The following is a 24492-nucleotide window of genomic DNA, read 5'->3' as shown; positions in this document are numbered from 1 at the left end:
TGTGTTAGATTACATTCACTAGTAGGAGTGAGAAAAACATCGCGGGGTGGTGCGCATTGTATGGGTGTGTGTTACATTACATTCACTAGTAGGAGTGAGAAAAACATCACGGGGTGGTGTGAATCGGAAGGTCTGAATTAGGATAGGCAGTGAGTGGCAATGTAGGATGGAGAAAAGCACCCCGGGGTGGTCAGCATGGGGAGGTCAGGGAACATGCAGTGGCAATGTAGGATAGGTTTCTGAAAAACATCGCGGGGTGGTGCGCATTGTATGGGTGTGTGTTACATTACATTCACTAGTAGGAGTGAGAAAAGCATCGCGGGGTGGTGCGCATTGTATGGGTGTGTGTTACATTACATTCACTAGTAGGAGTGAGAAAACATCACGGGGTGCTGCACATTGTATGGGTGTGTGTTACTTTACATTCACTAGTAGGAGTGAGAAAAACATCACGGGGTGGTGTGAATCAGAGGGTCTGAATTAGGACAGGCAGTGAGTGGCAATGTAGGATGGAGAAAAGCACCGCGGGGTGGTCAGCATGGAGAGGTCAGGGAACATGCAGTGGCAATGGAGGATAGGTTTCTGAAAAACATCGCGGGGTGGTGCGCATTGTACGTGTGTGTAACATTACATTCACTAGTAGGAGTGAGAAAATCATCGCGGGGTTTTGCGCATTGTATGGGTGTGTGTTACATTACATTCACTAGTAGGAGTGAGAAAAACATCTCGGGGTGGTGCGCATTGTAAGGGTGTGTGTTACATTACATTCACTAGTAGGAGTGAGAAAAACATCACGAGGTGGTGTGAATCGGAGGGTCTGAATTAGGATAGACAGTGAGTGGCAATGTAGGATGGAGAAAGCACAGTGGGGTGGTCAGCATGGGGAGGTCAGGGAACATGCAGTGGCAATGTAGGATAGGTTTCTGAAAAACATCGCGGGGTGTTGCTCATTGTATGGGTGTGTGTTACATTACATTCACTAGTAGGAGTGAGAAAAACATCACGGGGTGGTGCGCATTGTATGGGTGTGTGTTACATTACATTCATTAGAGGAGTGAGAAAAACATCACCGGGTGGTGCGCATTGTATGGGTGTGTGTTACATTACATTCACTAGTAGGAGTTAGAAAAACATCACGGGGATGTGTGAATCTTAGGGTCTGAATTACGATAGGCAGTGATTGGCAATGTAGGATGGAGAAAAGCACCGCGTGGTGTGCAGCATGGGGAGGTCAGGGAACATGCAGTGGCAATGCAGGATAGGTTTCTGAAAAACATCACGGGGTGGTGCGCATTGTATGGGTGTGTGTTACATTACATTCACTAGTAGGAGTGGGAAAAACATCGCGGGGTGGTGCGCATTGTATGGGTGTGTGTTACATTACATTCACTAGTAGGAGTGAGAAAAACATCACGGGGTGGTGTGAATCGGAGGGTCTGAGTTAGGATAGGCAGTGAGTGGCAATGTAGGATGGAGAAAAGCACCGTCGGGTGGTCTGCATGGGGAGGTCAGGGAACATGCAGTGGCAAAGTAGGATAGGTTTCTAAAAAACATCGCCGGGTGGTGCGCATTGTACGGGTGTGTAACATTTCATTCACTAGTAGAAGTGAGAAAAAAACATCGCCGGGTGGTGCGCATTGTATGGGTTTGTGTTACATTACATTCACTAGTAGGAGTGAGAAAAACATCACGGGGGGGTGCGCATTGTATGGGTGTGTGTTACATTACATTCACTAGTAGGAGTGAGAAAAACTTCGCCTGGTTTTGGGCATTTTATGGGTGTGTGTTACATTACATTCACTAGTAGGAGTGAGAAAAACATCACGGGGTGGTGCGCATTGTATGGGTGTGTGTTACATTACATTCACTAGTAGGAGTGAGAAAAACTTCGCCTGGTTTTGGGCATTTTATGGGTGTGTGTTACATTACATTCACTAGTAAGAGTAAGAAAAACATCACGGGGTGGTGTGAATGGGAGGGTCTGAATTAGGATAGGCAATGAGTGGCAATGTAGGATGGAGAAAAGCACCGCGGGGTGGTCAGTATGGGGAGGTCAGGGAACATGCAGTGGCAATGTAGGATAGGTTTCTGAAAAACATCGCAGGGTGGTGCGCATTGTATGGGTGTGTGTTAGATTACATTCACTAGTAGGAGTGAGAAAAACATCGCGGGGTGGTGCGCATTGTATGGGTGTGTGTTACATTACATTCACTAGTAGTAGTGAGAAAAACATCACGGGGTGGTGTGAATCGGAGGGTCTGAATTAGGATAGGCAGTGAGTGGCAAACTAGGATGGAGAAAAGCACCGCGGTGTGGTCAGCATATGGAAGGCAGGGAACATGCAGTGGCAATGTAGGATATGTTTCTAAAAAACATGGCGGGTTTGTGCGCATTGTATGGGTATGTGTTACATTACATTCACTAGTAGGAGTGAGAAAAACATAACGGGGTGGTGTGAATCGGAGGGTCTGAATTAGGATAGGCAGTGAGTGGTAATGTAGGATGGAGAAAAGCACCGCGGGGTGGTCAGCCTGGGGAGGTTAGGGTACATGCAGTGGCAATGTAGGATAGGTTTCTGAAAAACATCGCGGGGTGGTGCGCATTGTACGGGTGTGTGTTACATTACATTCACTAGTAGGAGTGAGAAAAACATCACGGGGTTGTGTGATTCGGAGGGTCTGAATTAGGATAGGCAGTGAGTGGCAATGTAGTATGGAGAAAAGCACTGCGGGGTGGTCAGCATGGGGAGGTCAGGGAACATGCAGTGGCAATATAGGATAGGTTTCTGAAAAACATCGCGGGGTGGTGCGCATTTTATGGGTGTGTGTTACATTACATACACTAATAGGAGAAAAACATTGCGGGGTGGTGCGCATTGTATGGGTGTGTGTTACATTACATTCACTAGTAGGAGTGAGAAAAACATCACGGGGTGGTGTGAATCGGAGTGTCTGAAGTAGGATAGATTGTGAGTGGCATTGTAGGATGGAGAAAAGCCCCGCGGGGTGGTCAGCATGGGGAGGTCAAGGAACATGCAGTGGCAATGTAGGATAGGTTTCTGAAAAACATGGCGGGGTGGTGCGCATTGTATCGGTGTGTGTTACATTACATTCACTAGTAGGAGTGAGAAAAACATCACGGGGTGGTGTGAATCGGAGGGTCTGAATTAGGATAGGCAGTGAGTGGCAATGTAGGATGGAGAAAAGCACCCCGGGGTGGTCAGCATGGGGAGGTCAGGGAACATGCAGTGGCAATGTAGGATAGGTTTCTGAAAAACATCGCGGGGTGGTGCGCATTGTATGGGTGTGTGTTACATTACATTCACTATTAGGAGTGAGAAAAACATCGCGGGGTGGTGCGCATTGTATGGGTGTGTGTTACATTACATTCACTAGTAGGAGTGAGGAAAACATCACGGGGTGGTGTGAATCGGATGGTCTGAATTAGGATAGGCAGTGAGTGGCAATGTAGGATGCAGAAAAGCACCGCGGGGTGGTCAGCATGGGGAGGTCAGGGAACATGAAGTGGAAATGTAGGATAGGTTTCTGAAAAATATCGCGGGGTGGTGCGCATTGCATGGGTGTGTGTTACATTACATTCACTAGTAGGAGTGAGAAAAACATCACGGGGTGGTGTGAATCGGATGGTCTGAATTAGTATAGGCAGTGAGTGGCAATGTAGGATGCAGAAAAGCACCGCGGGGTGGTCAGCATGGGGAGGTCAGGGCACATGAAGTGGAAATGTAGGATAGGTTTCTGAAAAACATCGCGGGGTGGTGCGCATTGTACGTGTGTGTAACATTACATTCACTAGTAGGAGTGAGAAAAACATCGCGGAATGGTGCGCATTGTATGGCTGTGTGTTACATTACATTCACTAGTAGGAGTGAGAAAAACATCACGGGGTGGTGCGCATTGTATGGGTGTGTGTTACATTACATTCACTAGTGGGAGTGAGAAAAACATCACGGGGTGGTGCACATTTTATGGGTGTGTGTAACATTACATTCCCTAGTAGGAGTGAGAAAAACATCACGGGGTGGTGCGCATTGTATGGGTGTGTGTTACATTACATTCACTAGTAGGAGTGAGAAAAACATCACGTAGTGGTGTGAATCAGAGGGTCTGAATTAGGATAGGCAGTGAGTGGCAATTTAGGATGGAGAAAAGCACCGCGGGGTGGTCAGTATGGGAAGGGCAGGGAACATGCAGTGGCAATGTAGGATAGGTTTCTGAAAAACATCACGGGGTGGTGCGCATTGTACGGGTGTGTGTTACATTACATTCACTAGTAGGTGTGAGGAAAACATTACGGGGTGGTGTGAATCGGAGTGTCGGAGTTAGGATAGGAAGTGAGTGGCAATGTAGGATGGAGAAAAGCACCGCGCGGTGGTCAGCATGGGGAGGTCAGGGAACATGCAGTGGCAATGTAGGATAGGTTTCTGAAAAACATCGCGGGGTGGTGCACATTGTATGGGTGTGTGTTACATTACATTCACTAGTAGGAGTGAGAAAAACATCACGGGGTGGTGGGCATTGTATGGGTGTGCGTTACATTATATTCACTAGTAGGAGTGAGAAAAACATCACGGGGTGGTGTGAATTGGAGGGTCTGAATTAGGATACGCAGTGAGTGGTAATGTAGGATGGAGAAAAGCACCGCGGGGTGGTCAGCATGAGGAGGTCAGGGAACATGCAGTGGCAATGTAGGATAGGTTTCAGAAAAACATCGCGGGGTAGTGCGCATTTTATGGGTGTGTGTTACATTACATTCACTAGTAGAAGTGAGAAAAACATCGCGGTGTGGCACGCATTGTATGGGTGTGTGTTACATTACATTCACTAGTAGGAGTGAGAAAAACATCAAGGGGTGGTGTGAATCGGATGGTCTGAATTAGGATAGGCACTGATTGGCATTGTAGGATGGAGAAAAGCCCAGCGGGGTGGTCAGCATGGGGAGGTCAGGGAACATGCAGTGGCAATGTAGGAAAGGTTTCTGAAAAACATCGCGGAGTGGTGCGCATTGTATGGGTGTGTGTTACATTACATTCACTAGTAGGAGTGAGAAAAACATCACGGGGGTTTTAATCGGAGGGTCTGCATTAGGATAGGCAGTGAGTGGCAATGTAGGATGCAGAAAAGCACCGCGGGGTCGTCAGCATGTGGAGGTCAGGGAACATGCAGTGGCAATGTAGGATAGGTTTCTGAAAAACATCGCGGGGTGGTGCGCATTGTATGGGTGTTTGTTACATTACATTCAATAGTAGGAGTGAGAAAAATGTCACGGGGTGGTGCACAATTTATGGGTGTGTGTTACATTACATTCACTAGTAGGAGTGAGAAAAACATCACGGGGTGGTGCGCATTGTATGGGTGTGTGTTACTTTACATTCATTAGTAGGAGTGAGAAAAACATCACGGGGTGGTGTGAATCGGAGTGTCTGAATTAGAATACGCAGTGAGTGGCAATGAAGGATGGAGAAAAGCACCGGGGGGTGGTCAGCATGGGGAGGTCAGGGAACACGCAGTGGCAATGTAGGATAGGTTTCTGAAAAACATCGCGGGGTGCTGCGCAATGTATGGGTGTGTGTTAAATTACACTCACTAGTAGGAGTGAGAAAAACATCGCGGGGTGGTGCGCATTGTATAGGTGTGTGTTACATTACATTCACCAGTAGTAGTGAGAAAAACATCACGGGGTGGTGTGAATCGGAGGGTCTGAATTAGGATAGGCAGTGAGTGGCAATGTAGGATGGAGAAAAGCACCGCGGGGTGGTCAGCATGGGGAAGGCAGGGAACATGCAGTGGCAATGTAGGATAGGTTTCTGAAAAACATGGCAGGGTGGTGCGTATTGTATGGGTGTGTGTTACATTACATTCACTAGTAGGATTGAGAAAAACATAACGGGGTGGTGTGAATTGGAGGGTCTGAATTAGGATAGGCAGTGAGTGGTAATGTAGGATGGAGAAAAGCAGCGCGGGGTGGTCAGCATGGGGTGGTTAGGGAACATGCAGTGGCAATGTAGGATAGGTTTCTGAAAAACATCGCGGGGTGGTGCGCATTGTACGGGTGTGTGTTACATTACATTCACTAGTAGGAGTGAGAAAAACATCACGGGGTTGTGTGATTCGGAGGGTCTGAATTAGGATAGGCAGTGAGTGGCAATGTAGTATGGAGAAAAGCACCGCGGGGTGTTCAGCATGGGGAGGTCATTGAACATGCCGTGGCAGTGTAGGATAGGTTTCTGAAAAACATCGCGGGGTGATGCGCATTGTATGGGTGTGTGTTTCATTACATTCACTAGTAGGAGTGAGAAAAATATCACGGGGTGGTGTGAATCGGAGGGTCTGAATTAGGATATGCAGTGAGTGGCAATGTAGTATGGAGAAAAGCACCGTGGGGTGGTCAGCATGGGGAGGTCAGGGAACATGCAGTGGCAATATAGGATAGGTTTCTGAAAAACATCGCGGGGTGGTGCGCATTTTATGGGTGTGTGTTAAATTACATACACTAGTAGGAGTGTGAAAAACATCGCGGGGTGGTGCGCATTGTATGGGTGTGTGTTACATTACATTCACTAGTAGGAGTGAGAAAAACATCACGGGGTGGTGCGCATTGTATGGGTGTGTGTTACATTACATTCACTAGTAGGCGTGAGAAAAACATCACGGGGATGTGTGAATCTTAGGGTCTGAATTACGATAGGCAGTGATTGGCAATGTAGGATGGAGAAAAGCAACGCGTGGTGTGCAGCATGGGGAGGTCAGGGAACATGCAGTGGCAATGCAGGATAGGATTCTGAAAAACAAGACGGGGTGGTGCGCATTGTATGGGTGTGTGTTACATTACATTCACTAGTAGGAGTGGGAAAAACATCGCGGGGTGGTGCGCATTGTATGGGTGTGTGTTACATTACATTCACTAGTAGGAGTGAGAAAAACATCACGGGGTGGTGTGAATCGGAGGGTCTGAGTTAGGATAGGCAGTGAGTGGCAATGTAGGATGGAGAAAAGCACCGTCGGGTGGTCTGCATGGGGAGGTCAGGGAACATGCAGTGGCAAAGTAGTATAGGTTTCTGAAAAACATCGCCGGGTGGTGCGCATTGTACGGGTGTGTAACATTACATTCACTAGTAGAAGTGAGAAAAACATCGCGGGGTGGTGCGCATTGTATGGGTTTGTGTTACATTACATTCACTAGTAGGAGTGAGAAAAACATCACGGGGTGGTGCGCATTGTATGGGTGTGTGTTACATTACATTCACTAGTAGGAGTGAGAAAAACTTCGCCTGGTTTTGGGCATTTTATGGGTGTGTGTTACATTACATACACTAGTAGGAGTGAGAAAAACATCACAGGGTGGTGCGCATTCTATGGGTGTGTGTTACATTACATTCACTAGTAAGAGTAAGAAAAACATCACGGGGTGGTGTGAATGGGAGGGTCTGAATTAGGATAGGCAATGAGTGGCAATGTAGGATGGAGAAAAGCACCGCGGGGTGGTCAGCATGGGGAGGTCAGGGAACATGCTGTGGCAATGTAGGATAGGTTTCTGAAAAACAACGCGGGGAGGTGCGCATTCTATGGGTGTGTGTTAGATTACATTCACTAGTAGGAGTGAGAAAAACATCGCGGGGTGGTGCGCATTGTATGGGTGTGTGTTACATTACATTCACTAGTAGTAGTGAGAAAAACATCACGGGGTGGTGTGAATCGGAGGGTCTGAATTAGGATAGGCAGTGAGTGGCAAAGTAGGATGGAGAAAAGCACCGCGGGGTGGTCAGCATATGGAAGGCAGGGAACATGCAGTGGCAATGTAGGATATGTTTCTGAAAAACATGGCGGGTTGGTGCGCATTGTATGGGTGTGTGTTACATTACATTCACTAGTAGGAGTGAGAAAAACATAACGGGGTGGTGTGAATCGGAGGGTCTGAATTAGGATAGGCAGTGAGTGGTAATGTAGGATGGAGAAAAGCACCGCGGGGTGGTCAGCATGGGGAGGTTAGGGTACATGCAGTGGCAATGTAGGATAGGTTTCTGAAAAACATCGCGGGGTGGTGCGCATTGTACGGGTGTGTGTTACATTACATTCACTAGTAGGAGTGATAAAAACATCACGGGGTTGTGTGATTCGGAGGGTCTGAATTAGGATAGGCAGTGAGTGGCAATGTAGTATGGAGAAAAGCACTGCGGGGTGGTCAGCATGGGGAGGTCAGGGAACATGCAGTGGCAATATAGGATAGGTTTCTGAAAAACATCGCGGGGTGGTGCGCATTTTATGGGTGTGTGTTACATTACATACACTAGTAGGAGAAAAACATCGCGGGGTGGTGCGCATTGTATGGGTGTGTGTTACATTACATTCCCTAGTAGGAGTGAGAAAAACATCATGGGGTGGTGTGAATCGGAGTGTCTGAAGTAAGATAGATTGTGAGTGGCATTGTAGGATGGAGAAAAGCCCCGCGGGGTGGTCAGCATGGGGAGGTCAGGGAACATGCAGTGGCAATGTAGGATAGGTTTCTGAAAAACATGGCGGGGTGGTGCGCATTGTATGGGTGTGTGTTACATTACATTCACTAGTAGGAGTGAGAAAAACATCACGGGGTGGTGTAAATCGGAGGGTCTGAATTAGGATAGGCAGTGAGTGGCAATGTAGGATGTAGAAAAGTACCCCGGGGTGGTCAGCATGGGGAGGTCAGGGAACATGCAGTGGCAATGTAGGATAGGTTTCTGAAAAACATCGCGGGGTGGTGCGCATTGTATGGGTGTGTGTTACATTACATTCACTAGTAGGAGTGAGAAAAACATCGAGGGGTTGTGCGCATTGTATGGGTGTGTGTTACATTACATTCACAAGTAGGAGTGAGGAAAACATCACGGGGTGGTGCACATTGTATGGGTGTGTGTTACTTTACATTCACTAGTAGGAGTGAGAAAAACATCACGAGGTGGTGTGAATCGGAGGGTCTGAATTAGGATAGGCAGTGAGTGGCAATGTAGGATGGAGAAAAGCACCGCGGGGTGGTCAGCATGGAGAGGTCGGGGAACATGCAGTGGCAATGGAGGATAGGTTTCTGAAAAACATCGCGGGGTGGTGTGCATTGCATGGGTGTGTGTTACATTACATTCACTAGTAGGAGTGAGAAAAACATCACGGGGTGGTGTGAATCGGACGGTCTGAATTAGGATAGGCAGTGAGTGGCAATGTAGGATGCAGAAAAGCACCGCGGGGTGGTCAGCATGGGGAGGACAGGGAACATGAAGTGGAAATGTAGGATAGGTTTCTGAAAAACTTCGCGGGGTGGTGCGCATTGTACGTGTGTGTAACATTACATTCACTAGTAGGAGTGAGAAAAACATCGCGGAGTGGTGCGCATTGTATGGGTGTGTGTTACATTACATTCACTAGTTGGAGTGAGAAAAACATCACGGGGTGGTGCGCATTGTATGGGTTTGTGTTACATTACATTCACTAGTGGGAGCGAGAAAAACATCACGGGGTGGTGCACATTTTATGGGTGTGTGTAACATTACATTCCCTAGTAGGAGTGAGAAAAACATCACCGGGTGGTGCGCATTGTATGGGTGTGTGTTACATTACATTCACTAGTAGGAGTGAGAAAAACATCACGGGGATGTGTGAATCGGAGGGTCTGAATTAGGATAGGAAGTGAGTGGCAATGTAGGATGGAGAAAAGCACCGCGGGTTCGTCAGCATGGGGAGGTCAGGGAACATGCAGTGGCAATGTAGGATAGGTTTCTGAAAAACGTCGCGGGGTGGTCCGCATTGTACGGGTGTGTGTTACATTACATTCACTAGTAGGTGTGAGGAAAACATTACGGGGTGGTGTGAATCGGAGTGTCGGAGTTAGGATAGGAAGTGAGTGGCAATGTAGGATGGAGAAAAGCACCGCGCGGTGGTCAGCATGGGGAGGTCAGGGAACATGCAGTGGCAATGTAGGATAGGTTTCTGAAAAACATCGCGGGGTGGTGCACATTGTATGGGTGTGTGTTACATTACATTCACTAGTAGGAGTGAGAAAAACCTCACAGGGTGGTGGGCATTGTATGGGTGTGCGTTACATTATATTCACTAGTAGGAGTGAGAAAAACATCACGGGGTGGTGTGAATTGGAGCGTCTGAATTAGGATACGCAGTGAGTGGTAATGTAGGATGGAGAAAAGCACCGCGGGGTGGTCAGCATGAGGAGGTCAGGGAACATGCAGTGGCAATGTAGGATAGGTTTCAGAAAAACATCGCGGGGTAGTGCGCATTTTATGGGTGTGTGTTACATTACATTCACTAGTAGAAGTGAGAAAAACATCGCGGTGTGGCACGCATTGTATGGGTGTGTGTTACATTACATTCACTAGTAGGAGTGAGAAAAACATCAAGGGGTGGTGTGAATCGGAGGGTCTGAATTAGGATAGGCACTGATTGGCATTGTAGGATGGAGAAAAGCCCAGCGGGGTAGTCAGCATGGGGAGGTCAGGGAACATGCAGTGGCAATGTAGGATAGGTTTCTGAAAAACATCGCGGAGTGGTGCGCATTGTATGGGTGTGTGTTACATTACATTCACTAGTAGGAGTGAGAAAAACATCACGGGGGTTTTAATCGGAGGGTCTGCATTAGGATAGGCAGTGAGTGGCAATGTAGGATGCAGAAAAGCACCGCGGGGTCGTCAGCATGTGGAGGTCAGGGAACATGCAGTGGCAATGTAGGATAGGTTTCTGAAAAACATCGCGGGGTGGTGCGCATTGTATGGGTGTTTGTTACATTACATTCAATAGTAGGAGTGAGAAAAATATCACGGGGTGGTGCACAATTTATGGGTGTGTGTTACATTACATTCACTAGTAGGAGTGAGAAAAACATCACGGGGTGGTGCGCATTGTATGGGTGTGTGTTACTTTACATTCATTAGTAGGAGTGAGAAAAACATCACGGGGTGGTGTGAATCGGAGTGTCTGAATTAGAATACGCAGTGAGTGGCAATGAAGGATGGAGAAAAGCACCGGGGGGTGGCCAGCATGGGGAGGTCAGGGAACACGCAGTGGCAATGTAGGATAGGTTTCTGAAAAACATCGCGGGGTGCTGCGCATTGCATGGGTGTGTGTTAAATTACACTCACTAGTAGGAGTGAGAAAAACATCGCGGGGTGGTGCGCATTGTATAGGTGTGTGTTACATTACATTCACCAGTAGTAGTGAGAAAAACATCACGGGGTGGTGTGAATCGGAGGGTCTGAATTAGGATAGGCAGTGAGTGGTAATGTAGGATGGAGAAAAGCAGCGCGGGGTGGTCAGCATGGGGTGGTTAGGGAACATGCAGTGGCAATGTAGGATAGGTTTCTGAAAAACATCGCGGGGTGGTGCGCATTGTACGGGTGTGTGTTACATTACATTCACTAGTAGGAGTGAGAAAAACATCACGGGGTTGTGTGATTCGGAGGGTCTGAATTAGGATAGGCAGTGAGTGGCAATGTAGTATGGAGAAAAGCACCGCGGGGTGTTCAGCATGGGGAGGTCATTGAACATGCCGTGGCAGTGTAGGATAGGTTTCTGAAAAACATCGCGGGGTGATGCGCATTGTATGGGTGTGTGTTTCATTACATTCACTAGTAGGAGTGAGAAAAATATCACGGGGTGGTGTGAATCGGAGGGTCTGAATTAGGATATGCAGTGAGTGGCAATGTAGTATGGAGAAAAGCACCGTGGGGTGGTCAGCATGGGGAGGTCAGGGAACATGCAGTGGCAATATAGGATAGGTTTCTGAAAAACATCGCGGGGTGGTGCGCATTTTATGGGTGTGTGTTAAATTACATACACTAGTAGGAGTGTGAAAAACATCGCGGGGTGGTGCGCATTGTATGGGTGTGTGTTACATTACATTCACTAGTAGGAGTGAGAAAAACATCACGGGGTGGTGCGCATTGTATGGGTGTGTGTTACATTACATTCACTAGTAGGCGTGAGAAAAACATCACGGGGATGTGTGAATCTTAGGGTCTGAATTACGATAGGCAGTGATTGGCAATGTAGGATGGAGAAAAGCAACGCGTGGTGTGCAGCATGGGGAGGTCAGGGAACATGCAGTGGCAATGCAGGATAGGATTCTGAAAAACAAGACGGGGTGGTGCGCATTGTATGGGTGTGTGTTACATTACATTCACTAGTAGGAGTGGGAAAAACATCGCGGGGTGGTGCGCATTGTATGGGTGTGTGTTACATTACATTCACTAGTAGGAGTGAGAAAAACATCACGGGGTGGTGTGAATCGGAGGGTCTGAGTTAGGATAGGCAGTGAGTGGCAATGTAGGATGGAGAAAAGCACCGTCGGGTGGTCTGCATGGGGAGGTCAGGGAACATGCAGTGGCAAAGTAGTATAGGTTTCTGAAAAACATCGCCGGGTGGTGCGCATTGTACGGGTGTGTAACATTACATTCACTAGTAGAAGTGAGAAAAACATCGCGGGGTGGTGCGCATTGTATGGGTTTGTGTTACATTACATTCACTAGTAGGAGTGAGAAAAACATCACGGGGTGGTGCGCATTGTATGGGTGTGTGTTACATTACATTCACTAGTAGGAGTGAGAAAAACTTCGCCTGGTTTTGGGCATTTTATGGGTGTGTGTTACATTACATACACTAGTAGGAGTGAGAAAAACATCACAGGGTGGTGCGCATTCTATGGGTGTGTGTTACATTACATTCACTAGTAAGAGTAAGAAAAACATCACGGGGTGGTGTGAATGGGAGGGTCTGAATTAGGATAGGCAATGAGTGGCAATGTAGGATGGAGAAAAGCACCGCGGGGTGGTCAGCATGGGGAGGTCAGGGAACATGCTGTGGCAATGTAGGATAGGTTTCTGAAAAACATCGCGGGGAGGTGCGCATTCTATGGGTGTGTGTTAGATTACATTCACTAGTAGGAGTGAGAAAAACATCGCGGGGTGGTGCGCATTGTATGGGTGTGTGTTACATTACATTCACTAGTAGTAGTGAGAAAAACATCACGGGGTGGTGTGAATCGGAGGGTCTGAATTAGGATAGGCAGTGAGTGGCAAAGTAGGATGGAGAAAAGCACCGCGGGGTGGTCAGCATATGGAAGGCAGGGAACATGCAGTGGCAATGTAGGATATGTTTCTGAAAAACATGGCGGGTTGGTGCGCATTGTATGGGTGTGTGTTACATTACATTCACTAGTAGGAGTGAGAAAAACATAACGGGGTGGTGTGAATCGGAGGGTCTGAATTAGGATAGGCAGTGAGTGGTAATGTAGGATGGAGAAAAGCACCGCGGGGTGGTCAGCATGGGGAGGTTAGGGTACATGCAGTGGCAATGTAGGATAGGTTTCTGAAAAACATCGCGGGGTGGTGCGCATTGTACGGGTGTGTGTTACATTACATTCACTAGTAGGAGTGATAAAAACATCACGGGGTTGTGTGATTCGGAGGGTCTGAATTAGGATAGGCAGTGAGTGGCAATGTAGTATGGAGAAAAGCACTGCGGGGTGGTCAGCATGGGGAGGTCAGGGAACATGCAGTGGCAATATAGGATAGGTTTCTGAAAAACATCGCGGGGTGGTGCGCATTTTATGGGTGTGTGTTACATTACATACACTAGTAGGAGAAAAACATCGCGGGGTGGTGCGCATTGTATGGGTGTGTGTTACATTACATTCCCTAGTAGGAGTGAGAAAAACATCATGGGGTGGTGTGAATCGGAGTGTCTGAAGTAAGATAGATTGTGAGTGGCATTGTAGGATGGAGAAAAGCCCCGCGGGGTGGTCAGCATGGGGAGGTCAGGGAACATGCAGTGGCAATGTAGGATAGGTTTCTGAAAAACATGGCGGGGTGGTGCGCATTGTATGGGTGTGTGTTACATTACATTCACTAGTAGGAGTGAGAAAAACATCACGGGGTGGTGTAAATCGGAGGGTCTGAATTAGGATAGGCAGTGAGTGGCAATGTAGGATGTAGAAAAGTACCCCGGGGTGGTCAGCATGGGGAGGTCAGGGAACATGCAGTGGCAATGTAGGATAGGTTTCTGAAAAACATCGCGGGGTGGTGCGCATTGTATGGGTGTGTGTTACATTACATTCACTAGTAGGAGTGAGAAAAACATCGAGGGGTTGTGCGCATTGTATGGGTGTGTGTTACATTACATTCACAAGTAGGAGTGAGGAAAACATCACGGGGTGGTGCACATTGTATGGGTGTGTGTTACTTTACATTCACTAGTAGGAGTGAGAAAAACATCACGAGGTGGTGTGAATCGGAGGGTCTGAATTAGGATAGGCAGTGAGTGGCAATGTAGGATGGAGAAAAGCACCGCGGGGTGGTCAGCATGGAGAGGTCGGGGAACATGCAGTGGCAATGGAGGATAGGTTTCTGAAAAACATCGCGGGGTGGTGTGCATTGCATGGGTGTGTGTTACATTACATTCACTAGTAGGAGTGAGAAAAACATCACGGGGTGGTGTGAATCGGACGGTCTGAATTAGGATAGGCAGTGAGTGGCAATGTAGGATGCAGAAAAGCACCGCGGGGTGGTCAGCATGGGGAGGACAGGGAACATGAAGTGGAAATGTAGGATAGGTTTCTGAAAAACTTCGCGGGGTGGTGCGCATTGTACGTGTGTGTAACATTACATTCACTAGTAGGAGTGAGAAAAACATCGCGGAGTGGTGCGCATTGTATGGGTGTGTGTTACATTACATTCACTAGTTGGAGTGAGAAAAACATCACGGGGTGGTGCGCATTGTATGGGTTTGTGTTACATTACATTCACTAGTGGGAGCGAGAAAAACATCACGGGGTGGTGCACATTTTATGGGTGTGTGTAACATTACATTCCCTAGTAGGAGTGAGAAAAACATCACCGGGTGGTGCGCATTGTATGGGTGTGTGTTACATTACATTCACTAGTAGGAGTGAGAAAAACATCACGGGGATGTGTGAATCGGAGGGTCTGAGTTAGGATAGGAAGTGAGTGGCAATGTAGGATGGAGAAAAGCACCGCGGGTTCGTCAGCATGGGGAGGTCAGGGAACATGCAGTGGCAATGTAGGATAGGTTTCTGAAAAACGTCGCGGGGTGGTCCGCATTGTACGGGTGTGTGTTACATTACATTCACTAGTAGGTGTGAGGAAAACATTACGGGGTGGTGTGAATCGGAGTGTCGGAGTTAGGATAGGAAGTGAGTGGCAATGTAGGATGGAGAAAAGCACCGCGCGGTGGTCAGCATGGGGAGGTCAGGGAACATGCAGTGGCAATGTAGGATAGGTTTCTGAAAAACATCGCGGGGTGGTGCACATTGTATGGGTGTGTGTTACATTACATTCACTAGTAGGAGTGAGAAAAACCTCACAGGGTGGTGGGCATTGTATGGGTGTGCGTTACATTATATTCACTAGTAGGAGTGAGAAAAACATCACGGGGTGGTGTGAATTGGAGCGTCTGAATTAGGATACGCAGTGAGTGGTAATGTAGGATGGAGAAAAGCACCGCGGGGTGGTCAGCATGAGGAGGTCAGGGAACATGCAGTGGCAATGTAGGATAGGTTTCAGAAAAACATCGCGGGGTAGTGCGCATTTTATGGGTGTGTGTTACATTACATTCACTAGTAGAAGTGAGAAAAACATCGCGGTGTGGCACGCATTGTATGGGTGTGTGTTACATTACATTCACTAGTAGGAGTGAGAAAAACATCAAGGGGTGGTGTGAATCGGAGGGTCTGAATTAGGATAGGCACTGATTGGCATTGTAGGATGGAGAAAAGCCCAGCGGGGTAGTCAGCATGGGGAGGTCAGGGAACATGCAGTGGCAATGTAGGATAGGTTTCTGAAAAACATCGCGGAGTGGTGCGCATTGTATGGGTGTGTGTTACATTACATTCACTAGTAGGAGTGAGAAAAACATCACGGGGGTTTTAATCGGAGGGTCTGCATTAGGATAGGCAGTGAGTGGCAATGTAGGATGCAGAAAAGCACCGCGGGGTCGTCAGCATGTGGAGGTCAGGGAACATGCAGTGGCAATGTAGGATAGGTTTCTGAAAAACATCGCGGGGTGGTGCGCATTGTATGGGTGTTTGTTACATTACATTCAATAGTAGGAGTGAGAAAAATATCACGGGGTGGTGCACAATTTATGGGTGTGTGTTACATTACATTCACTAGTAGGAGTGAGAAAAACATCACGGGGTGGTGCGCATTGTATGGGTGTGTGTTACTTTACATTCATTAGTAGGAGTGAGAAAAACATCACGGGGTGGTGTGAATCGGAGTGTCTGAATTAGAATACGCAGTGAGTGGCAATGAAGGATGGAGAAAAGCACCGGGGGGTGGCCAGCATGGGGAGGTCAGGGAACACGCAGTGGCAATGTAGGATAGGTTTCTGAAAAACATCGCGGGGTGCTGCGCATTGCATGGGTGTGTGTTAAATTACACTCACTAGTAGGAGTGAGAAAAACATCGCGGGGTGGTGCGCATTGTATAGGTGTGTGTTACATTACATTCACCAGTAGTAGTGAGAAAAACATCACGGGGTGGTGTGAATCGGAGGGTCTGAATTAGGATAGGCAGTGAGTGGTAATGTAGGATGGAGAAAAGCAGCGCGGGGTGGTCAGCATGGGGTGGTTAGGGAACATGCAGTGGCAATGTAGGATAGGTTTCTGAAAAACATCGCGGGGTGGTGCGCATGGTACGGGTGTGTGTTACTTTACATTCACTAGTAGGAGTGAGAAAAACATCACGGGGTTGTGTGATTCGGAGGGTCTGAATTAGGATAGGCAGTGAGTGGCAATGTAGTATGGAGAAAAGCACCGCGGGGTGGTCAGCATGGGGAGGTCATAGAACATGCCGTGGCAATGTAGGATAGGTTTCTGAAAAACATCGCGGGGTGATGCGCATTGTATGGGTGTGTGTTTCATTACATTCACTAGTAGGAGTGAGAAAAATATCACGGGGTGGTGTGAATCGGAGGGTCTGAATTAGGATAGGCAGTGAGTGGCAATGTAGTATGGAGAAAAGCACCGCGGGGTGGTCAGCATGGGGAGGTCAGGGAACATGCAGTGGCAATATAGGATAGGTTTCTGAAAAACATCGCGGGGTGGTGCGCATTTTATGGGTGTGTGTTAAATTACATACACTAGTAGGAGTGTGAAAAACATCGCGGGGTGGTGCGCATTGTATGGGTGTGTGTTACATTACATTCACTAGTAGGAGTGAGAAAAACATCACGAGGTGGTGCGCATTGTATGGGTGTGTGTTACATTACATTCACTAGTAGGCGTGAGAAAAACATCACGGGGATGTGTGAATCTTAGGGTCTGAATTACGATAGGCAGTGATTGGCAATGTAGGATGGAGAAAAGCAACGCGTGGTGTGCAGCATGGGGAGGTCAGGGAACATGCAGTGGCAATGCAGGATAGGTTTCTGAAAAACATCACGGGGTGGTGCGCATTGTATGGGTGTGTGTTACATTACATTCACTAGTAGGAGTGGGAAAAACATCGCGGGGTGGTGCGCATTGTATGGGTGTGTGTTACATTACATTCACTAGTAGGAGTGAGAAAAACATCACGGGGTGGTGTGAATCGGAGGGTCTGAGTTAGGATAGGCAGTGAGTGGCAATGTAGGATGGAGAAAAGCACCGTCGGGTGGTCTGCATGGGGAGGTCAGGGAACATGCAGTGGCAAAGTAGTATAGGTTTCTGAAAAACATCGCCGGGTGGTGCGCATTGTACGGGTGTGTAACATTACATTCACTAGTAGAAGTGAGAAAAACATCGCGGGGTGGTGCGCATTGTATGGGTTTGTGTTACACTACATTCACTAGTAGGAGTGAGAAAAACATCACGGGGTGGTGCGCATTGTATGGGTGTGTGTTACATTACATTCACTAGTAGGAGTGAGAAAAACTTCGCCTGGTTTTGGGCATTTTATGGGTGTGTGTTACATTACATTCACTAGTAGGAGTGAGAAAAACATCACGGGGTGGTGCGCATTCTATGGGTGTGTGTTACATTACATTCACTAGTAAGAGTAAGAAAAATATCACGGGGTGGTGTGAATGGGAGGGTCTGAATTAGGATAGGCAATGAGTGGCAATGTAGGATGGAGAAAAGCACCGCGGGGTGGTCAGCATGGGGAGGTCAGGGAACATGCAGTGGCAATGTAGGATAGGTTTCTGAAAAACATCGCGGGGAGGTGCGCATTGTATGGGTGTGTGTTAGATTACATTCACTAGTAGGAGTGAGAAAAACATCGCGGGGTGGTGCGCATTGTATGGGTGTGTGTTACATTACATTCACTAGTAGTAGTGAGAAAAACATCACGGGGTGGTGTGAATCGGAGGGTCTGAATTAGGATAGGCAGTGAGTGGCAAAGTAGGATGGAGAAAAGCACCGCGGGGTGGTCAGCATATGGAAGGCAGGGAACATGCAGTGGCAATGTAGGATATGTTTCTGAAAAACATGGCGGCTTGGTGCGCATTGTATGGGTGTGTGTTACATTACATTCACTAGTAGGAGTGAGAAAAACATAACGGGGTGGTGTGAATCGGAGGGTCTGAATTAGGATAGGCAGTGAGTGGTAATGTAGGATGGAGAAAAGCACCGCGGGGTGGTCAGCATGTGGAGGTTAGGGTACATGCAGTGGCAATGTAGGATAGGTTTCTGAAAAACATCGCGGGGTGGTGCGCATTGTACGGGTGTGTGTTACATTACATTCACTAGTAGGAGTGAGAAAAACATCACGGGGTTGTGTGATTCGGAGGGTCTGAATTAGGATAGGCAGTGAGTGGCAATGTAGTATGGAGAAAAGCACTGCGGGGTGGTCAGCATGGGGAGGTCAGGGAACATGCAGTGGCAATATTGGATAGGTTTCTGAAAAACATCGCGGGGTGGTGCGCATTTTATGGGTGTGTGTTACATTACATACACTAGTAGGAGAAAAACATCGCGGGGTGGTGCGCATTGTATGGGTGTGTGTTACATTACATTCACTAGTAGGAGTGAGAAAAACATCATGGGGTGGTGTGAATCGGAGTGTCTGAAGTAAGATAGATTGTGAGTGGCATTGTAGGATGGAGAAAAGCCCCGCGGGGTGGTCAGCATGGGGAGGTCAGGGAACATGCAGTGGCAATGTAGGATAGGTTTCTGAAAAACATGGCGGGGTGGTGCGCATTGTATGGGTGTGTGTTACAGTACATTCACTAGTAGGAGTGAGAAAAACATCACGGTGTGGTGTGAATCGGAGGGTCTGAATTAGGATAGGCAGTGAGTGGCAATGTAGGATGTAGAAAAGTACCCCGGGGTGGTCAGCATGGGGAGGTTAGGGAACATGCAGTGGCAATGTAGGATAGGTTTCTGAAAAACATCGCGGGGTGGTGCGCATTGTATGGGTGTGTGTTACATTACATTCACTAGTAGGAGTGAGAAAAACATCGCGGGGTGGTGCGCATTGTATGGGTGTGTGTTACATTACATTCACTAGTAGGAGTGAGGAAAACATCACGGGGTGGTGCACATTGTATGGGTGTGTGTTACTTTACATTCACTAGTAGGAGTGAGAAAAACATCACGGGGTGGTGTGAATCGGAGGGTCTGAATTAGGATAGGCAGTGAGTGGCAATGTAGGATGGAGAAAAGCACCGCGGGGTGGTCAGCATGGAGAGGTCAGGGAACATGCAGTGGCAATGGAGGATAGGTTTCTGAAAAACATCGCGGGGTGGTGCGCATTGCATGGGTGTGTATTACATTACATTCACTAGTAGGAGTGAGAAAAACATCACGGGGTGGTGTGAATCGGACGGTCTGAATTAGGATAGGCAGTGAGTGGCAATGTAGGATGCAGAAAAGCACCGCGGGGTGGTCAGCATGGGGAGGACAGGGAACATGAAGTGGAAATGTAGGATAGGTTTCTGAAAAACATCGCGGGGTGGTGCGCATTGTACGTGTGTGTAACATTACATTCACTAGTAGGAGTGAGAAAAACATCGCGGAGTGGTGCGCATTGTATGGGTGTGTGTTACATTACATTCACTAGTTGGAGTGAGAAAAACATCACGGGGTGGTGCGCATTGTATGAGTGTGTGTTACATTACATTCACTAGTAGGAGTGAGAAAAACATCACGGGGATGTGTGAATCGGAGGGTCTGAATTAGGATAGGAAGTGAGTGGCAATGTAGGATGGAGAAAAGCACCGCGGGTTCGTCAGCATGGGGAGGTCAGGGAACATGCAGTGGCAATGTAGGATAGGTTTCTGAAAAACGTCGCGGGGTGGTGCGCATTGTACGGGTGTGTGTTACATGACATTCACTAGTAGGTGTGAGGAAAACATTACGGGGTGGTGTGAATCGGAGTGTCGGAGTTAGGAGAGGAAGTGAGTGGCAATGTAGGATGGAGAAAAGCACCGCGCGGTGGTCAGCATGGGGAGGTCAGGGAACATGCAGTGGCAATGTAGGATAGGTTTCTGAAAAACATCGCGGGGTGGTGCACATTGTATGGGTGTGTGTTACATTACATTCACTAGTAGGAGAGAGAAAAACATCACGGGGTGGTGGGCATTGTATGGGTGTGCGTTACATTATATTCACTAGTAGGAGTGAGAAAAACATCACGGGGTGGTCCGCATTGTATAGGTGTGTGTTACATTACATTCACAAGTAGGAGTGAGAAAAACATCACGGGGTGGTGTCAATCGGAGGGTCTGAGTTAGGATAGGCAGTGAGTGTCAATGTAGGATGGAGAAAAGCACCGCGGAGTGGTCAGCATGTGGAGGTCAGGGAACATGCAGTGGCAATGTAGGATAGGTTTCTGAAAAACATCGCGGGGTGGTGCTCATTGTATGGGTGTGTGTTACATTACATTCACTAGTAGGAGTGGGAAAAACATCGCGGGGTGGTGCGCATTGTATGGGTGTGTGTTACATTACATTCACTAGTAGGAGTGAGAAAAACATCACGGGGTGGTGTGAATCGGAGGGTATCAATTAGGATAGGCAGTGAGTGGCAATGTAGGATGGAGAAAAGCACCGTCGGGTGGTCTGCATGGGGAGGTCAGGGAACAGGCAGTGGCAAAGTAGGATAGGTTTCTGAAAAACATCGCGGGGTGGTGCGCATTGTACGGGTGTGTAACATTACATTCACTAGTAGAAGTGAGAAAAACATCGCGGGGTGGTGCACATTGTATGGGTGTGTGTTACATTACATTCACTAGTAGGAGTGAGAAAAACATCACGGGGTGGTGCGCATTGTATGGGTGTGTGTTACATTACATTCACTACTAGGAGTGAGAAAAACTTCGCGGGGTGGTGCGCATTGTATGGGTGTGTGTTACATTACATTCACTAGTAGGAGTGAGAAAAACATCACGGGGTGGTGCGCATTGTATGGGTGTGTGTTACATTACATTCACTAGTAAGAGTAAGAAAAACATCACGGGGTGGTGTGAATCGGAGGGTCTTAATTAGGATAGGCAATGAGTGGCAATGTAGGATGGAGAAAAGCACCGCGGGGTGGTCAGCATGGAGAGGTCAGGGAACATGCAGTGGCAATGGAGGATAGGTTTCTGAAAAACATCGCGGGGTGGTGCGCATTGCATGGGTGTGTGTTACATTACATTCACTAGTAGGAGTGAGAAAAACATCACGGGGTGGTGTGAATCGGACGGTCTGAATTAGGATAGGCAGTGAGTGGCAATGTAGGATGCAGAAAAGCACCGCGGGGTGGTCAGCATGGGGAGGTCAGGGAACATGAAGTGGAAATGTAGGATAGGTTTCTGAAAAACATCGCGGGGTGGTGCGCATTGTACGTGTGTGTAACATTACATTCACTAGTAGGAGTGAGAAAAACATCGCGGAGTGGTGCGCATTGTATGGCTGTGTGTTACATTACATTCACTAGTAGGAGTGAGAAAAACATCACGGGGTGGTGCGCATTGTATGAGTGTGTGTTACATTACATTCACTAGTGGGAGTGAGAAAAACATCACGGGGTGGTGCACATTTTATGGGTGTGTGTAACATTACATTCCCTAGTAGGAGTGAGAAAAACATCACCGGGTGCTGCGCATTGTATGGGTGTGTGTTACATTACATTCACTAGTAGGAGTGAGAAAAACATCACGGAGTGGTGTGAATCAGAGTGTCTGAATTAGGATAGGCAGTGAGTGACAATTTAGGATGGAGAAAAGCACCGCGGGGTGGTCAGTATGGGGAGGGCAGGGAACATGCAGTGCCAATGTAGGATAGGTTTCTGAAAAACATCGCGGGGTGGTGCGCATTGTATGGGTGTGTGATACATTACATTCACTAGTAGGAGTGAGAAAAACATCACGGGGATGTGTGAATCGGAGGGTCTGAATTAGGATAGGAATTGAGTGGCAATGTAGGATGGAGAAAAGCACCGCGGGTTCGTCAGCATGGGGAGTTCAGGGAACATGCAGTGGCAATGTAGGATAGGTTTCTGAAAAACGTCGCGGGGTGGTGCGCATTGTATGGGTGTGTGTTATATTACATTCACTAGTAGGAGTGAGAAAAACATCACGGGGTGGTGCGCATTGTATGGGTGTGTGTTACATTACATTCACTAGTAGGAGTGAGAAAAACTTCGCGGGGTGGTGCGCATTGTATGGGTGTGTGTTACATTACATTCACTAGTAGGAGTGAGAAAAACATCACGGGGTGGTGCGCATTGTATGGGTGTGTGTTACATTACATTCACTAGTAAGAGTAAGAAAAACATCACGGGGTGGTGTGAATCGGAGGGTCTTAATTAGGATAGGCAATGAGTGGCAATGTAGGATGGAGAAAAGCACCACGGGGTGGTCAGCATGGAGAGGTCAGGGAACATGCAGTGGCAATGGAGGATAGGTTTCTGAAAAACATCGCGGGGTGGTGCGCATTGCATGGGTGTGTGTTACATTACATTCACTAGTAGGAGTGAGAAAAACATCACGGGGTGGTGTGAATCGGACGGTCTGAATTAGGATAGGCAGTGAGTGGCAATGTAGGATGCAGAAAAGCACCGCGGGGTGGTCAGCATGGGGAGGTCATGGAACATGAAGTGGAAATGTAGGATAGGTTTCTGAAAAACATCGCGGGGTGGTGCGCATTGTACGTGTGTGTAACATTACATTCACTAGTAGGAGTGAGAAAAACATCGCGGAGTGGTGCGCATTGTATGGCTGTGTGTTACATTACATTCACTAGTAGGAGTGAGAAAAACATCACGGGGTGGTGCGCATTGTATGAGTGTGTGTTACATTACATTCACTAGTGGGAGTGAGAAAAACATCACGGGGTGGTGCACATTTTATGGGTGTGTGTAACATTACATTCCCTAGTAGGAGTGAGAAAAACATCACCGGGTGCTGCGCATTGTTTGGGTGTGTGTTACATTACATTCACTAGTAGGAGTGAGAAAAACATCACGGAATGGTGTGAATCAGAGGGTCTGAATTAGGATAGGCAGTGAGTGGCAATTTAGGATGGAGAAAAGCACCGCGGGGTGGTCAGTATGGGGAGGGCAGGGAACATGCAGTGCCAATGTAGGATAGGTTTCTGAAAAACATCGCGGGGTGGTGCGCATTGTATGGGTGTGTGTTACATTACATTCACTAGTAGGAGTGAGAAAAACATCACGGGGATGTGTGAATCGGAGGGTCTGAATTAGGATAGGAAGTGAGTGGCAATGTAGGATGGAGAAAAGCACCGCGGGTTCGTCAGCATGGGGAGGTCAGGGAACATGCAGTGGCAATGTAGGATAGGTTTCTGAAAAACGTCGCGGGGTGGTGCGCATTGTACGGGTGTGTGTTACATTACATTCACTAGTAGGTGTGAGGAAAACATTACGGGGTGGTGTGAATCGGAGTGTCGGAGTTAGGATAGGAAGTGAGTGGCAATGTAGGATGGAGAAAAGCACCGCGCGGTGGTCAGCATGGGGAGGTCAGGTAACATGCAGTGGCAATGTAGGATAGGTTTCTGAAAAACATCGCGGGGTGGTGCACATTGTATGGGTGTGTGTTACATTACATTCACTAGTAGGAGTGAGAAAAACATCACGGGGTGGTGGGCATTGTATGGGTGTGCGTTACATTATATTCACTAGTAGGAGTGAGAAAAACATCACGGGGTGGTCCGCATTGTATAGGTGTGTGTTACATTACATTCACAAGTAGGAGTGAGAAAAACATCACGGGGTGGTGTCAATCGGAGGGTCTGAGTTAGGATAGGCAGTGAGTGTCAATGTAGGATAGAGCAAAGCACCGCGGGGTGGTCAGCATGTGGAGGTCAGGGAACATGCAGTGGCAATGTAGGATAGGTTTCTGAAAAACATCGCAGGGTGGTGCGCATTGTATGGGTGTGTGTTACATTACATTCACTAAGAGGAGTGATAAAAACATCACGGGGTGGTGTGAATCGCAGGGTCTGAATTAGGATAGGCAGTGAGTGGCAATGTATGATGGAGAAAGCACAGCGGGGTGGT

The sequence above is a fragment of the Cavia porcellus genome, unplaced genomic scaffold, assembly GCF_034190915.1.
Source record: "Cavia porcellus strain 051 isolate PalLab524CR breed Dunkin Hartley unplaced genomic scaffold, mCavPor4.1 scaffold_13, whole genome shotgun sequence".
Lineage (NCBI taxonomy): Eukaryota > Metazoa > Chordata > Mammalia > Rodentia > Caviidae > Cavia > Cavia porcellus.
The sequence above is the reverse complement of the archived record's forward strand: the minus strand, read 5'-3'. Positions refer to the sequence as shown.